We start from the raw sequence: 6,523 nt of genomic DNA, 5'->3' as shown, positions 1-6,523 counted from the left end.
AGGTACCTTAGCGTCTATAAGGTTAATTAACTTATTACTAATAGAAAGAAAACTCCTACTACTAATTCTAAGAAGAAGCTTTACTAGTTAATTACTTAAAAGCTTCTCTCTCTAGAATACGCTAGCGTAACTATAGCTTATTTCTCTAAAAAGAATTCTAATTTACTACTACTATATTAAGAAGGCGTAGATTATAACATTAAGCTTATAGTAAAAAATACGCTAACTAATAGCTCTCTCTATAGTATATTACTTAAGTATCTATAGCTTATACGTAACTATCTAGAAAACTATCTCTACTATAGCTTTATTATCTATAGTAACGTGTTATACGCGTTACTAGTTCTATTTACTAAGAAGCTAGAGAGAGAATAAAGGTTCTACGTTAACTACTAAAAGCTTAATACTATTATAAAAAAAGACGCCTATTCTATCTCTCTTATTTAGAAAACGCTTACTTACTTATTATACGCGAAGGTCTTTATAAAGTTAGACGTTTAGTAGACTTTCTATAGAATTTAGCTTAATAAGTTAGTAGAGAACTTAACTTTCTTCTATACGCGATATAGTAACTATAAGTATTACGTTCTACTCTTTAGTCTTTATAATAGTCTTGCTACCTTTTAGTAATATATTAATAAGGTATTATATAGCTTACTAAACGATTTCTATATAGTATATATTAACAATATTCTTATTTATTTAAAGAATTCTCTTAAGTATAAGGCTTACGTTACTAAAGTACTTAATTAACTATATAAAGCTAGGTTATAAGTAGATATTAAGAAGTTAGAATTTACTATTAAGAGTACTAAGTTTCTAGAATTAATTATAAGTACTAATAGAATTTAGAAGAACTCTAAGAAGGTTACTACTATTTAGAATTAGCCTATACTAAGAACTCTTAAGAGTCTTTAATTATTTCTAGGTTTCTATAATTTCTATTAAGCTTTTCTAAGAGATTATAGTAGAATTATCTACCTACTTACTAAGCTACTAAAATAGAGAGTATAGCATACCTTTAGTAAAGCTAAGCTTATAGTATTTTAGTATATTAAGAATCTTATACTAGCTAATAACGTTCTAGCTTACTACTCTCTCTATTAATAAACTAGAGTTAAGATAAACGTATTAGATAGCGGAGTTACTAGAGTTCTTTTATAGCTTTAAGAGAATAGTATCTAGTAATCTATAGCTTTCTTTAGTAAGATAATAAATACTATCTAGATAAATTATAGTATTTATAATAAAGAAATACTAGTAGTTATTCTTAGTATATAGAAATAGAGAAGCTAGCTAATTAGCCTATAAGATCTAGAACTATTTATAGTGCTAACTAACTATTAAGCTCTAGAGTACTTTATAACTAAGTAAGAACTTACTATAAGGTAGGTTTACTAGGCTAATAATATTACTAACTATAACCTTAAGCTTACCTATTAACCTAAATTAGCTAATATAGTAGCTAACGCGTTATTATAAAAGTAGAAAGAACTTAAGATCTAAAAGAAGAAGAATTAAGCTATTTATACAAGGGCTTTTCTAAGTAAGAAATAAATTAGCCTCTTCGCCGTTAAGTAAATTTCGGGCAAGCTAGCTACTCTAGCTACTAAGAAGCTAGCAAGCAGCGTTATAGAAATTACGTCTACTAATACCTTTATAGAGGTACCTTCTATAGAGAATCTCTATGCTATAATTAACTAGGTTATTACTACTAATTAATTAGACAAATCTCTATAGCTAGCTAAAGAAAAAGCTACTATATTAGGCTCTACCTAGAAAATAGAAGCTAGCTTACTAATATATTAGAATTAATTAATAGTCTCTACTATTAACTATCTATAAGCATATTTAATACGCGCTATATATACTACTTAGATAACTACTTATCTAGAGCGCTAGAAGACTACCTAGTTACTATAAGATTAATATTACTAGCTAGATATATAAGAAGACGTTAATATATATATAGTAGTATATAAGGCTTACTACTAAAGCTATACTCTACGTAATAAGACGCTAGGTCTTCTAAAGCCTCTACCTATTTCTAAGAGAGTATAGTAGAACGTCTCTATAGATTTTAAGAGCTTTTTCTCTAATAAGAAAGAATTTAATTATATATACGTTATTGTAAATTAGCTAAGTAAGTAGAGTTTCTCTCTACTCTATTATAAGAAAATTATAACTTAATATATAGTAAAGCTATATTATTAATATATCTAGCGTATATATAGTTCTTCTAGGTCTATTATATTAAATTATAGTCTATAGTTTACCTCTACCTTTATAGATAAGCTCTATTAGCTTATAGAAATTAAGTAGAAACTCTCTATAGCGTACTACCTATAAACTAATAGAAATATAGAGATTATTAATTAATATCTTAATTAGCGTCTATAACTATTTATTAACTACTACTAGAATAATTAGTTAGACCTTCTACTCTATATAGACTAGGTATAAGCTACGTTACTATATAAAACTATAGAATTAATAGCGTATAAAATTAAATTTAAATACTAGCTAATATACTACTAAAATTAGAAAAAGCGTATAATAAAAGCCTCTACTCTACGTAAGTGCCTCTTACGTTAGAAAGCTTAGAATTTTACTAAGAAGTAATATAACGTCGTAAAAAAAGCTACTAAAATTATATAAAGTAATATCGTAAAAGTATAAGTTAGATAGATGCTCTAAGTAAATAAAAAGCGCTAAGAATCTAATTTTACTATAGACAACCTTGTCTATATTAAACCTTATAGCTTTTTAATAAATTAGTCTAGTATAAAGCTTAATTAATAGATATATAGTCTATACCTAATTATTACTATAAAAGATTACTTCTTCTAGCTCTAGCTATCTACGTATATGCGTATACACAACGTCTTTTACGCTAATTAGCTAAGAAAAGCCTTAGAGCTATTACTAGAGTAGGTAGAGCCTAAGTAGCTACCTATAGAAGTTAATAGTAACCTAGAATAGCCTATACATAAAATTCTAGATAGCTGTCTTTATTAGAGTTATCTTTAATACTATACTATATAGGTTACTTATAATTCTAACTCTACCTAGTATAATACTATAAGCTTTATTAACGCTCTCTATAAGGTAAGAGACTTTTATATAGTATACCTAGATAAGCTAGAGCTACTATTATAATTAGATACTTAGATTAAGACGTACAAAAAAGAGAAGACTCTAGAGAAGATAGTAGAGAATTTAAAACCTACTAGAGTAGAAGACATAAGAGTAACGTAAAGGCGCTACTAAGTAATTTAAGACTCTACTAAGCTTATAGTATTATTTAAGAAGAGAGCCTATAATAAAGCCGCTCTATAGACGCGAAAATAAGCCTTCTAGTTTAAATCTCTATAAGAAGAGAGTAACTAGAGAGAAGGTAGTAGCTATAAAAGTACTTCTAGTTTAAAACTAATATAAATATACTTACTATAAGCTAAAAGAGATAGTTAAGAGTATAATATAGAAGTTTTAGAAGAAGAGAGACTAGAGAGGCGTATTTTAGAGCTTAGAGACAAGCTCTCTCTATAAGAGAGAGTAATATAATAGTCTAGTTTAGAGATTTATCTTAGATTATATAACCTTAGGTTACGTAATCTTATTATATAATCTAGCCTAGCGTCTTAGCGCTTAGCACCTCTATATATAGAGCCTTATAGAGTATTCTTCTACTTTTTACCTTTAGATAGCTAAATTTAACCTAACCTACTCTATTTATTACTCTTATTCTTATAGCTTATAGAGACTATATTACCTATAATTAACTTACCTAGCTAGGTATTCTAGAGTATATATATAGTAGTAAAACCTATAAAGCTAGCTCTTATAACTAAAATAAACGTTTACTATAGTACTACTACTATAAATATTTAATAAAAATAAACTAATATAGATTAAGATAAATATATTAAACTAAGCTCTAGAAGTATATCTTAGCTAACCTAGAAAAGATAGTAAGTATTAACTATACTTCTTCTATTTAAGAAAGTTCTTAGTACTAGAACTTAACTATAATATATATAATAAGAAACTTATAGCTATTATAGTAGTAATAAAAAAATAGAGAATATATCTAAAAGATACTAGATACTCTATTAATATAGTATTAGACTATAAAAACCTTATAGCGTTTATAATAATAAAGACGCTAAACTAATAATAGGTTAGATAAATAGAAATAATAGCTATACTAGACTTCGCAATTTAATACTAGAAAGGTATAAAAAATAGAGTAGTAGACGTACTTAGCTATAAAGCTAACTATATAAATACTATAAAAGAAGAATATAAAGCTATACTCTATACTAAACTAGATAGAACTCTAGAATATAATAGACTATAAGTTAGCTAGGTTATAGAAATTTAGAACTAATAAAATAATAAGCTAGAACTACCTAATATATAAGAATAGTAGAAGATACTAAAAAAACTATAAGTAGAATTTATCTAGAAATTCTATAGTACTATAATATATAAATACTAGAGAATTAAATATACTTTTAAGAGGCTATATTAAGAATATAGATTCTCTATAATAAAGAAGAAAGTTATAAGAATAGTATAAAAATATATAGAATACTAGTAAAATAAAATAACTAGATACTAGCTATATAAACTACTATAACTATTAGAACTATCTATAATACTATAGTAATATATTACTATAAACTTTATTACTAAGCTACTCTAGTTAATTAAACTAGTATTATAAAGAAAGTATAATACTATTCTAGTAATTATAAACTAATTTACTAAATATATATACTTTTACCTAACTAGTAAAACTTTTAAAGCTAGAGAACTAGCTTATAAGATAAGCTAATAACTATTTAGCTAGTATAAAATACTAGAATAAGTTATAATAGATAGAAATAAACTATTTATATCTAAATTCTAGAATATATTACTTAGCTAAATAGAAATAACTAACTAAATATTAACTAGCTTTTATTTATAAACTAATAGCTAGATAGAATAAATAAACTAGATCTTAGAAGAATATCTAAGAAACTTTATTAACTATAAATAGAATAACTAGGTTAAGCTACTATCTATAGTATAACTAGTCTATAATATAGTAAAATAAAAAACTATAAAGATAACTCTCTATAAGGTATATTATAGCTATAAAGCTAGAATATATAAATTTTTAATATATATAGCTATAATCTCTTTAAAAGTAAAAAAAAAAAATACTAAATAAGAATAATTTATAATAAACTATAGAAAATAGTAGAAAGAATAACTTAATAAGTAAATAAAAAAAGAATTAAGAGACTAATCTTTAAGAAGAAAGGTAAAATTTTTATTCTATAAAAAAACTTATATACTAAATAACCTAGTAAAAAACTTAACTATCTATAAATTAGGCTTTTTAAAATTAATAAATAACTTAGACCTATTAACTTTAGACTAAAGCTACTACTAATAATATAAATATATTCTATATTCTATAAATTTAAACTTAAACTAGCGCCTAATAATATACTACTTAATAAATAAATAGAGGTAGAACTAGACTAGAACTTTAAAATTAAAGAGATACTAGATAAAAAGCGTATATAAGGTTAGTAGAAATACTAAGTAAGGTAGAAAGAATATCTACTAGAAGAAAATACTTAGAAATCTCTAGAAAACCTTAAGAACTACTCTAAAAAACTTAAGAAGTTTTATTAGTAGTACTTCTACTAATACTAGAAGACTAGAAACTAGAATTCTCTAGGTAACTCTAGTTAAATAACTAAAGAGAATTAGCTAGAGAGATAGAAGGTTATAATAGTAAAAATTACTATACCTTACGCTTTAACTACTTTAACTTTTTAATATTAGCTAGGTTCTTTAAAAGTAGTACGTTATAATAATACTATACTAGCTCTAGCTACTTTTATAAATACTTACTACGTATATTTATAGACTACTAGAATTTACGTAAAAGTATCTTCTAGGTACGTAGGTAATCTAGCTCTACCTACTAAGTTTTAGTAAGGCGCTTTGCCTTAAGACTAGCCTTAGACTACTAAGAACGTAAATTAGCTTCTAGCTAGTCTAGCTTCTCTATTTTTTTCTAATCTAATACTTTATTATAAAACTAGTTTTTTACTATATACTTAGAATAGTAGCTAGAAGATATCTCTATAATATAATATAGGTTATAAAAGTAATATATACTATAGAAGTTATTAGATATATCTATATCTATACGTAGAATAAGGTTAGCGTAGTAGTAATAATAGATTATTAAAGACTTAGTATACGTAGATAGTATAGTAGAAATAGAAAGAGAAGAGAGAATATAATACTATAGAACTATAGATAGTACTACTCTTATATAAGAATAGTATAAAATAATAAAATACTATAATATACTTTATAAATAAACGTATTATATAAATAAATAACCTAAAAATACTAAGCCTCTACTAAATACTACTATTTTATTTAGATTACTCTAACTCTAAGCTACTTAAGATAAATCTAGATAAGCTATCTAACTTATCTATATTAT

Source organism: Trematosphaeria pertusa, assembly GCF_010094035.1.
Source record: "Trematosphaeria pertusa strain CBS 122368 unplaced genomic scaffold BU26scaffold_31, whole genome shotgun sequence".
NCBI lineage: Eukaryota > Fungi > Ascomycota > Dothideomycetes > Pleosporales > Trematosphaeriaceae > Trematosphaeria > Trematosphaeria pertusa.
Note: the sequence above shows the minus strand (reverse complement) of the source record.